Genomic DNA, 12,643 nt, shown 5'->3' with positions numbered 1-12,643 from the left:
CACCCCACAAGTGCAGAAAAGTCAAAGACAATGGGCAAGCTTGAGCTGAGCAGGCAGGTTTCTTGTCTAATAATTTAGCTTTTTAGAGCCTGTACCCTCAGTAGATATATATTTGGACCTACTACTCCTCTGAGCCTCTCCCACCTGCTGAGATCACAAGGGAACTCTTCTGCAAGAGCCAATGGACTTATTCATCATTACTTGATAGAATTCCCAGATTCTCCCTCAGATCCCTAGACCAAAGAATTTGAATATCTCCAGCTTCATAATAACAAACACAACCAGAGTAACTACTCTCTGAAGTATTGCCCCAAATGCTTATATGTTGAAGATCCAATTCAAGGCCACTGAGACTGGGTAACCTTCAGGCAGTCCCACCAGACAACAGGTCAGGAGCTACAATATAGAAACCACTTCAAGCTATAGTTACATAAGCCAAGTAATTTAGAGAACTGAGCAATTACAAGTGAATTTCATTCATATTGTAAACCATCAAGGTATATAAGTATTCCCACTCTCCACTATACAGAAGTAAAAGTAAGATTCATTCAGCATTCTGTTGGAGTCATTAAAAAAAAGAATTATAAACTTGGATATGCCTGTAAGGAGCTCAAATATAAATTATCAGGTAATGTCCAAGAAGGACAGTGGCATGATCTGACCTCTGCCAACTCTCCAGTTTCATCTTATTCCACTCCTCCTCGCTCACTGCTCTTCAGCCACATGGAACTACTTTCCATTTTTACTTCAGGGCATACACGCTTTGTTTTTCTGTCTGGAGTGGTCTTCCCACTCACACTCATCACCTAGATAATTCTTGTTATCTTTTGAGGTGTAAATAACAGAAACTCGAACTCAGCTGGTTCACATACTGAGAAACACTTCAAAAAATCTAAAGCTAGGGGTGCTCCACAGTTGATCTATTGAGGTCAGAAAGCTAAGAACCAAGATTCTTTCCAACTTCTTGTTCTGCCTTTGGTGAGTGGGATTTGTCCTCAAGTAAGCTTCACTCAAGGTCACCAGACATGACAACATTCAGAGGAAGAAAGGGTTGCCTCTAGGCTCTAACTTAACACATACCTAAACTTAACACATACCTAACTTAACACATACCTAAACTAATCAATGGCAAAACAATCATTATTAACTCAGATCAATCAAGACCTATATTCTGGGGCCATCTTCCCTGAAGAACATGGCTGGATAGAGGAAGTTGGATACATAAAAATTAAAATGGAGGATGGTAGTCCTTTAAGGAAAGAAGAGGAAACAGAAATTGGATATTTGGTAAACAATCTATAAGGTGTGCTACAAACAACCCATTGGGTTTGTTACAGATGTCACTTTCTCAAGGAAAGACTTCCCTGAAACCCACCCCACACCCAGACTCAGACCTCCCCACTATATGCTATCAAAGAACACTCTACTTTTTATCATAGAGTTTATCACAATTGTAATCAAATAATTATGTGCGTCAGTGTATACTTAATGTCTTGCTATCCCACTATACTCTCTTGTTTATTGCTCTAACCGCAGCACCCAGCATGATACCCAGCAGAGGCGTTTGGCCAAAATAGGGTCTCCTTCCACCATTGGAGCTGTACTGCTATCAAGACTCCCCTTCATGCCTTTCCTTCCAGACCTACAATTTTCAGTAGGTCAACTCCATGGACTCTAAGATGTTGACAGCAGTCAACCAGACTAGGAGTTTGTCTGCCTCCATGCCTCAGTGCCAGCAGCACTGTTGGCCGGTGACATGCCCTGCTCCATCTCCCTTATTCATAAAGGCAGCCTATGTCAGCCCCTGCCAAGAGAGCAGATGGCCAGGCTGTGTCCAGCTTAATCTCCTAAGGAGGTATATTTCCTCTTGCAGCTTACAACCTCCAAGAACAAGTACCCTATGAGACCGCAATCTGGCACTGGCTCATCAAAATTTCTCCAAACCAGTTTCTCAGGTGACATCAGAGTCAGATGCATACACTGTGTTTTATTCCCTTTCAGAAAACAACTGAGATACAAACACTGAGTTCTTTAGAGGTAGAAACACTTTGGAAAATTATTTAATCTTTCTGCATATCGTTTTGCTCATCTTTAAAATTGGAGTAAATCATCACTCTCCCATGATGATTATAAAATGTAACAGATAATAGATTTCATCAGTCTTATTGCAGTGACAGCTACCAGAGGGGAGGTGGGGGGGGGGAAATGGGTGAAATAGGTGACGGAGATTAAGGAGTACACTTGTTGTGATGGGCACTGGGTGATGTATGGAATTGTTGAATCACTATATTGTACACCGGAAACTAACATAACACTGTATGTTAACTGTACTGGAATTACAATTTTTTTAATTAAAAAATTAAAAGTTAAAAAAAAACTGTATAAGGCCACCCACCAATGGAAAATAGGGACAGGTGGTGTTATGGGCCTCTGTTCACTAGAGATAAAACGACAACTTTGATTCTGCCTAGACTGGTTGGCCAGGCCTGGACAGTACTTCCTAAGAAGCTAAGAAGCCTTCTGCATTCAGAGTGATTTGAGAAACTTCACCTTTAGAAATTAAATTAAGAGGGGCATCTGAGTGGCTCAGTCAGTTAAGCATCTGGCTTCAGCTCAAGCCATGATCTCACAGTTCATGAGTTCGAGCCCTGCATCAGGCTCTGTGCTGACACCTCAGAGCCTGGAGCCTCCTTCAGATTCTGTGTCTCCATCTCTCTCTGCCCCTCCCCTGTCATGTTCTGTCTCTCTCTCTCTCAAAAAATAAATAAACATATATTTTAAAAAAAAGAAATTAAATTAAGAGTAAGTAATTTTAGAAATTAAAACTAATGGGGGCCTGGGTGTTTCAGTCTGTTGAGTCTGACTCTTAGTTTCATCTCAGGTCATGATCTCACAGTTTCGTGGGTTCAATCCCTGCTTTGGGCTCTGTACTGGCAGCACGAAGCCTGCTTGGGATTCTCTGTCTCCTCTCTCTCTGCCCCTCCCCCACTCGCACTGTCTCTGTCTCTCTCAAAATAAATTAATTAAAAAAAAAAAAATTAAAACTGAGAGTAAGAGTCCAAAAGTCCTTCCAGTTACAGTACTCTAAAGGAACAGTATCTATCCTAGGAACCATGACCATGAGAACTCAGCAACTTTTTTCTGAAAGCTTAAACCTTCCTCTTGTTATCCCATACCTTTCTCATTAAGGGTACTGGATGCTTAAACTCAAAGTCAGCTGGGAGTCAGTAGGTTGAGAACACCATATCTCACTCTATAGCTATCTTCTGGAGAAAAGAAGAGCAGGGTGAAATGTGGCTGCTGGTTGCTTTTACAGAGGAAAGCAGCCTGCATCCCAGGGCCTGCACCAAGGAGGGCGGGAAAAAAAGACATCTCAAGGCCAGAGGAGTGTGTATCCCCTCTGAGGGCTTTCAAGACCATTGCTCCCCAATGTCAATACACCCTTCCAGGCAATGTCTTCTCTTGCCCTCAATGGATGTGGTGATACCATACTGTCTCAGGTCAATCTTAAACTGTGCTGGATGAAGAACGGACATTCCTTTTGCAAATAGACTGCTCCTCTCTGCCCATGGATCCTTCATCCCTGTGCCCTACAGACATGCAGTCAACACTGTAAGAGATCACATTCTATGAATGCAGTGATTCCAACCTGAAGAGTTCAAGAAAAGGCATGGTTGGAAGATGTGTTGTTCCACATTTATGCCATAAATTTAAGAATGACAAATTTTAAACTACAAGAAAATAACAGCCTTTTCCCACATACTCTGGGTAAGACTTACATTTGTAGTCATCAAGGAAGCACAGGACAATCTGAGATCATTGGAAGCCAGTATTCAAGGGTGGCAAGGTAGATGATGTCATATCATGAGTAGCGATATAACCAGCATTAAAATAAATGGTATTAGTTACTGCCACAACAATAAGATGTATACTATTTCAATGCAAAAAGTTACGGAAAGCCATGTCATTGTAATAACAGTATTTCTACTTTTTTATTGCATGGGAAATATGAAATCAGCCAGGAATAACACAATTAACAATAAAGAACATAAAGAGATGCTTAGACATGTACACTGATTAGACAATACACAAATATGTAAGTATCTCTTCTATACTATACCCATTATCTAAATATCCATGAACAAATCACTTAACTTCACATAGGCCGTGGATTTTGCAACACATTTTTAATCAAATTGCATAAATAGATGGAGTCCCACAAAAACATATTTGCCCAGGTCTCCACATGCCCTCAAGGAAGCCAGAAGCTCTGTTTCTTGACATCAGTTCTGCCCTCTATCACAGAAATAAAATTTTAGCTGAACATATATATAATCTCATAAAGATAATGTTTCCCAACCTCCTTTGTTGTGAAGTATGGCCATTTGACACTTCTAAGTTATGCCTCTGAAAAAGAAACGTGCAAGTGTTTCTTTGACCCTTTCCCTGCCCTTGCTGGCTGGGACAGGAAGAGAACTGGAGCACTCTTAGAACCGGAAATGGAGTCTTGGGATTAGGAAGGTAGAGTCACACTACAGGCAATGGTTCCCCTATCTCTAGATTGTTCTGGGAGACAGAAATAAAATCCTATTTAATTTAAGCCACTGTATTTTGAGGTCTCCTTAAGATAGCAATTTATCTAGGTGTTGGTGGGGAAGCCTGTGGGAGAATAAATCCAGAGTTCAGTGTTATTTTACTTTTTTTCCAAGTTCATTTATTAATTTTGGGAGAGAGAAAGAGAGAGCACACGAGCAGGGGAAGGGCAGAGAGTGAGGGAAAGAGAGAGAATCCCAAGCAGGTTCCACACTGATAGTATGACACAGGGCTCAATTTCGTGAATTGTGAGATCATGACCTGAGCTGAAATCATGAGTTGAACGTTTAACTGACTGAGCTACCCAGGCACCCTGGGGGTTCAGGTTTATACTTGAGTCTGAAATGCCTATGAAATATAAAAATTATGATATCACATGAATACTTGGATCCACAGTCTGAAGCTCATAAGACAGATCTGTGTTTATAGACAGAAATGCAAGCCTTGTCAGCAGATAGATTTTAGTCAACCTTATTGAGGTATAACTTATAACAAATTGCACCTATTTAATGTGCTCAATTTCCTGAGTTTTGACTACTGTATACCTCTATGAAACCACTGCACAATAAAGATACAAAACATTTCCATCACCCCAAAAGGTTTCCCTATGCTCTTTTGCAGTCCATCCCTCCCTCTGCCCACAGCCTCAAGCAATGCTGATTGGCTTTCTGTCACTACAGATCAGCTTGCATTCTCTAAAATTTTAAATAAATGGAATCATCTAGTATATACTCTTTATTCAGCCTTCTTTTACTTAGCATAATGCATTTGAGACTCATCCATGGTGTGTGTGGCAGTTTTTCATTCTTTTTTGTTGCTGACTAGTATTCCATTATATAAATAACACATTTGTTTATCCATTTACCCATTGATGGACTTTGGGGTTGTTTCCAGTTTGGGGCTACTGTGAACGAAGCTGCTACGAACATTTATGTACAAGTCTTTCTGTGGACTTGTGTTTTCCAAATAGATGGGTCTTTTGATCTTTAGGATCTTTTGAATGAAATTTCTCAAGAATCTGAGACAAAAAGAGAGCCCGGGACCAATTTCTGAGATCTTCTACATAGAGTTCGGAGAGAAGAAGAGGAGAAGCTCCCAAAATAGAGTTGGAAAGAAAGGAGGGAGTAGAAGTTAAATGTGTTGCTGAAGCCAAGAGAAAAATTGTTTCAAAATGGCAGTAATTGACAGTTCTGACAAATGCTGCTGTGAGGTAGGATGGTCTGCGGACTTTTTAGTGTCAATTAAATTTGATAACATGAAAGTGATTGACAACCTTAGTAAGATGAATTTTGGTGGGGAGGTGAGGGTGAAACCAAATTGGAACTGGACAGAGAGCAGATAAGAAGTGAGGAAGTGAAATAATTATGTATGTACAAGTCTTCTCGGACTCTTCACTATGAAAGAGGCCATTGATGAGAAGGTGAAGCTAAGGGAGAGCTCTTTTAAGCAGGGGATACAAACGCACATTTGAACAGTGATGGGAAAGATTTTGTTTGGGAATGGACACCGGGAAGGTGAGTGAATGACAGGGGTCATCCAATATAGTTTTATTACGGAATGAGTCAGGCAAGGGGACCAACGGCCTTTGCAAGAAAGAGGTTGAAATGACCATGAAATTTAAGCAGATTGGGAAAAAACTAAAGATAGGAGGAAGTGAAGAAGTTGATGGACTAGAAGTCTTAGCCACGTACTGCTGTAGCAGAAGCAGGAAGGAGAAGAAGTAGGGGTTGAAGAGTAGCACGTTTGAGTAAGGGACTTCAAAGCAGTGCAGTCTATGGCCATGGCGAGTCTAGAGTGTGACCATGGAAGTGAGTGACTTCCGAGTGGAAGAGAAAGTCATTATCGATGTGGAGGTCAAGGAACTGAGGGACAGGGTGCTCACTATACAGGTTACGCACATGGGTGACGAATTTGCCAAAGGCAAAGGCAGGAGCTGGGCTGGGGAAGAATGCCAGTGCCAAACATGCTTGTCTCTATAAAAAGGTCTGACTCCCTCATCAGGATGCACTGATGCACTGGGCACGAGAGGGGAGAATTTCAGCGGGGGCATGAAAGAAAAGCTTAAACACACGAATACAGGCTGTAAGATGGGAGTTCCTCCTCAAATCCAAAAAGTATGACCATCCATGAGTCAGGGGGCAGGGTAGGAATCTGGCTTTTGTGGAAGCTCTTAATTAGTTCGAAAACCATTCTTGTGGCATTTATGCCTTAACGAAAGAATACTAGAGAAAATCTATGTTTCTTCAATTTCCAGTAGAAGATGTTCATGTAGCCAAAGTACCAGTCCTATGAGATACAGCCACCATTATTTTATATTTATTACTGTACTTAATCTTTTAAGAAAACAGGATTAGCTTTCAGATTAAACACCATGTAAATGTTGCACTGTACTCTAATTAAAATGAATAAGCTAATTAAACCAGAAAAAAAGTCCAAATAAACCCTTGGGAGTGTAGCATTAAAGAATATACCCTTTGTTAATGCTTTGTGATGTGAATAAAGATTATAGCACATTAGAGATAAATATTAGTTGCATTTTGTTATATTTAAGGTCCCTGGATCATATATCATACTATTAATGGCTGGATTATATTAATTATGTCTGCAGACCAAAGCAATATTTGACAATACATGATATATAGTATATTATAACATGACTCAATTCTGAATAACACTGTTCACATAGATTTCAACTCTCATTTTCAAGTTAGATTTCTGGGAATTCTTGTGTTTAGTTAATGCCAATAGAAATGAGCCTTTAAAGGAAAAAATAACAACTTTGTAGCAGTAAAGGCAGAAATGCATTCATTTCATCCTGCTTGTTACACTAGGATCCTAAGTACATGTAACGGTTCCACTGGCACTATTACTACCAAGCAAGGGAAAGTGCCTGGGAGCCCTCAATGAGTGTTCAGTCCACAGCTCATTGCCGCTGAAGTCAGGCCATGGTCTGCTGTGTAAATGTGCACTGAGGGGCTCCTTAATGCACAGATTATGGGTACAATAGGCCATTGTTGCTCTTCTCTGCATATACACATTCTTGGGGGAATTTAAATATGTATACTATTGCTCAAACTCAGTATAATTTCTGAAATTGTTCTTATCAGCTAAGTCACATAGCTTTAATGAGGACTTTCTCAATTTGCAGATGAGGGATTTCTCCACTAAACTATTGATATTCCAGTCCACTGAGACTGTCTAAACCCATTTCACAGTTTGTCCTTAATGTGGATTAAGACACTTAGTATCCTGAGAAATTTAACAGAAGTCCATGGGGGAGGGGAAGAAAAAAAAAAAAAAAGAGGAAGTTAGAGAGGGAGAGAGCCAAAGCATAAGAGACTCTTAAAAACTGAGAACATGGGCGCCTGGGTGGCGCAGTCGGTTAAGCGTCCGACTTCAGCCAGGTCACGATCTCGCGGTCCGTGAGTTCGAGCCCCGCGTCAGGCTCTGGGCTGATGGCTCGGAGCCTGGAGCCTGTTTCCGATTCTGCGTCTCCCTCTCTCTCTGCCCCTCCCCCCGTTCATGCTCTGTCTCTCTCTGTCCCAAAAATAAAAATAAAAAACGTTGAAAAAAAAAAAATTAAAAAAAAAAAAAAACAACTGAGAACAAACTGAGAGTTGATGGGGGGGTGGGAGGGAGAGGAGGGTGGGTGATGGGTATTAAGGAGGGCACCTTTTGGGATGAGCACTGGGTGTTGTATGGAAACCAATTTGACAATAAATTGCATATTAAAAAAAAAGACACTTAGTATCCCCTCACTTAATGTGGATTCTTGACAATTCCTGCAACAGTGTCTTGGTTTTTTGTTTTGTTTTGTCCTGTTTTTTGAGAGAGAGAAAGGGCACCAGTATGCAAGGAGCAGAAAGAGAGAGAAGTGGGGCTCACTGAAACAGGGTTCGTGTTTTATCTGATGTGGGGTTCATGCTTACCTGAAGCGGGGCTCATGCCCACCTGAAGCGAGGCTCCAGGTCACCCAATGTGGGACTCGAACTCATGAACTGTGAGGTCATGACCTGAGCCGAAGTCAGATGCTTAATGACTGAGCCACCCAGGTGCGCTGCAACAGTGTCTTTGAATTCAATTTAATCTGAGATCATAGATGGAAAGATGAATGGAAGGGTAATAGAGAGAGAGAGAGAGAGAGAGAGAGAGAGAGAGACAGATACATACATACATACGTGCATACATACGCACATAATTCATATGATGGATGGATGCATAAATAGTTAATAGATGGATAGATAAATGTGATAGATAATAGATAATTGATTGATATATATGGATAGACAGATAACTGATGATTGATGGTTGGATAGATAGATAGATAGATAGATAGATAGATAGATAGATAATGGATAGACAGAAATAGATGAGACAGAAATAGACAGATTGGGGTAGAGGCAGCAGTGGATATCAACCACTATCTGGTGGTCTCAGAGTCCTCTTCTCTCTGTAGAACCCTTCGTTATTTATAGATAGCTAGCAGTGTCCTGCAGAGTCCCCCTCCAAGGAGCCAGCTGTGTAAATCAGACAGAAGCACATGAGGAACTTAAAGGAAATCTACTCAAATGCCTCCTAGTCACCACCCAGTCGCCTCAATAACACATAACCCACATCCTTACCATTGTCCGCCTTTACAACACCCACTCTTCAGATTAGTATCCTAATAGTCTATGTGCAGAATATTTGTCCCAGACAATAGATCATTCACAGTGGAACACATTTTTAATCTATTTACCTAATAAGCCTGTGTCATTTCAAACTTACAAATACATGGGAGAGAAACATTTGATAAAGCCCTCCCCCACCCAGTCTCAACAATTTTACTGGACTGCAGGGATGCCTTACAACCTGAATTGTGCTCTGCTTCCTACAACTCACTGAACAAACTTGCAGGCTTTCATCAGCCACACCAAAGAACAAAGCCGAGCTGAGTTTGTTTTTGCTGCTTGCAGATTTGACTACATATTATTTTTATTGTTAGCATTATTATATTGCAGTTTTATAGCCTCTTTTTTCTGAGGAGTAGAAAGAATTTCATCTTCTCCCTTCAAGATCACTTTTCATTTCCCAGAGTATGGAAGAGAAATTGAAGATAAGGAGAAGAAAAATCAGCCACAATAAAAAGAAACGAAAAGGAAAATGGAGAGAATGTAGTATTTGGAACAAGTCCTTTCTACCAAGTATCGATGGATTCCCACACTCTGAGAAATGCATTTAAAGCCAACTCTTATTTGGGCACTAATAAATAATTATTTATGTTAATTTAGTTCTTTTATTCAAAGCAGTTTTATATTATAACTGTAATTGGAATAGCTAACATATATTGATGCTTGCTATGTGCTAGGCATTGCTCTAAGTGTTTCACATGTAGTGACTCAATCTTCACAACAACCCTATGAGGTAGATATTATGTAATTATCCTCATTTTATAGATGAGAAAACCAAGGCACTGAGAGGTTGAGTAACTTTCCCTCCATCACTTGCCACTAAGAAATGGTGGAGCTGGGATTTCTCTTTCTCGTTACCACTATACCTTAAGGTAGATAGCAGTATCCCCTCCTTACAGGCGAGGCTCAGAGGCCAGGCGATGAGCCCAAGGCTGCAAATAATAGAAGATCTGGGGTAGAAGAACCACAATTGGGACCGGGTCTCTTCACCCAAAATCTGGTGATTTTACTCCAAGAAAGTGCATTATCTTAGAGAACAACATACGTTGCTGTGCTCTTGTCTAAGCCTTTAAAAAAATGTGCAGGGCATGCATAATTGGTGAGAACCAAGAGCAGTAGCACAGTGCCAGACACAAGGAAGAAACAGAACCGTCAGTTTCCCAGAACGTCCTATTTACCGTCATCTTGTTTTACAGAACAGAAGCCAGAAACGGCTTCTGTTTCTCTGAGATGGACTCCAAGGCACCAGCCTCACATGAACAGCTATGACAGAACCTCCCCGCTGTCTCTCCAGCTCTGCCAGAGAAGGCTGAATTCAGGGAGAACTGTAGGGATGGTGGAGCCAGAGGGAAGCCGGATGAGACTATTGAGTAAATGATCTCACCACCCCAGCCTGGACCACCTGCTTTCACCAAGAAATCCCCATTCTTGTCAAAGTCAGGCCACACTGGCATAGAAAAGCACCCCCAGCACCCCTAAAGCCCCCAGCCTGGACCACCTGCTTTCACCAAGAAATCCCCATTCTTGTCAAAGTCAGGCCACACTGGCATAGAAAAGCACCCCCAGCACCCCTAAAGCTCTGGTGAGCTATGAGACCATAAACAAATCATTTCATCTGAGTTTCAGAAACATTATTAGTAAAAATAACACAAAATAAAAATAAAAGCTTATTGTCAGATAAATTCACCTAATTTCTCATTATTGTACATTTGTGATTCTAAAAAATGACACCCTGCATTATAAGTGGAAAATCTGAGGTAAAGGCTAAAATATTTACTTAGGGCCACACAAATCCCAGGACCAAGTTTGCTAAATTTCTAGATATTTTCTAGATACAACCATGCAAGTTTGTATTAATTATCTTCTTGCTACTTATCAGATATTTTTTAAAAAGGAATTTGCATAATGATATTTATTCCTTTGTTTTTCTAACAAATGTTGTGCACTGAAATATTATACTTTCCTGGATTTTTTTTGACCATGTTAATGGTTCTACAGGTAAGGTTAATGAGATAATTAGTATTATATCGTAAATCCACCCTGCATAAAGATTGCTTCCTTTTACTGTTCTAATTCCAAAACAATTAATGTCCTAATCTTCTTATAAAGTAGTTCAAATTTGAAATGATTTGAACTAATGCAATTATTGCAATCAATATAAGTATTGAGATGCCATAATAATAAAATATTTTAAAAGTGCCAGTAATTATACAAAATTCTGTGTGTGTGTGTGTGTGTGTGTGTGTGTGTGTGTGTGTGTGTGTGAAAAGACAGAGATAGAGACAGAGAGAGGACGAGAATAAATATGTCAGGGTTTCCATAAAGAGAGTCGCTTTGTAGTACATGAGACATTTACAAAATTCATGCCGATTTATGAGTCAGCCATTTTTGTTTCTGCTGTGTTCAACATCTTGCATTTGGTCATGTTGGATTGCCTACCATTAATACATTGACTTTATCTGGTTCCATTACTACTGGGTCCTTCCTAAAGAAAGGTTTTATCAGTGTTAAGGAAAGGGAATTAGGGGTGCCTGGGTGGCTCAGTCAGTTGAGCATCTGGTTCTTGGTTTTCACTCAGGTCATGATCTTACAGTTCATGAGTTCAAGCCCAGTGTCAGGCTCTGCACTGATGGTGCAAGGCCTGCTTGGGATTCTCTCTTCCTCTCTCTCTGCCCCACCCCACTTGTGCTCTCTCTTTCAAAATAAATAAGCTTAAAATTTTTTGTTTAAAGAAAGAAAAGGAATCAATTCCATAGGTTAAAAATTCTGCATCTATGGCACACAAAGCTTTTCATAAATAAGACTTTTTGTTCTGTTAAATACATATTTTTTCTAATATTCTATTATTAGAGGCACCTTACAGGAGCTTAAATAGGAGAAAGAAATAGTTTGCTGAATGATAGCAAAATGAAATGAACATTTGTCCACATATACATGCAGTTGCTTTCTATTCGGCTATCCTGAAATAGAAATTTACACAAAATGTTGATTCAAACAATAAGCCACTATTATTGATGATACTCACACCTAATATTCTTTTTTTAAGTTTATTTACTTATTTTGAAAGAGAGAGAGAGCCAGTGCATGTGTGCATGCACACACACAAACACACACACACACACACACACACACACACACAATCAGGGAGAGGCAGAGAAAGTAAGAGAGAGAATCTCAAGCAGGCTCCATGCTATCAGCACAGACTCCAACTCAGGGCTCTGTCTAACTGTGAGATCATGACCTGAGCCAAAATCAAGAGTTGGACGCTTAACTGACTGAACCAATGAGGCACCCCTAACACCTAATATTTTTATTCATTACCCACAAAATACCTTGAAGCTGAGAGGTTTGATCATATCTGTGCTCCACACTAGTGATCA

General features: G+C 40.2%; 1 long non-coding RNA gene across 3 annotated transcripts in view; it reads right to left on the bottom strand.

The window, feature by feature from the left end:
- The window catches only part of LOC131502376 (uncharacterized), a 60,112-nt gene that overhangs the window by 33,093 nt on the left and 14,376 nt on the right, over positions 1-12,643 (bottom strand). The gene's annotated exons all lie outside the window — the stretch shown is intronic.

This window comes from Neofelis nebulosa, chromosome 2 (assembly GCF_028018385.1).
Source record: "Neofelis nebulosa isolate mNeoNeb1 chromosome 2, mNeoNeb1.pri, whole genome shotgun sequence".
NCBI classification, from domain to species: Eukaryota; Metazoa; Chordata; class Mammalia; order Carnivora; family Felidae; genus Neofelis; species Neofelis nebulosa.
Note: the sequence above shows the minus strand (reverse complement) of the source record. Positions and strands in the feature narration are given on the sequence as shown.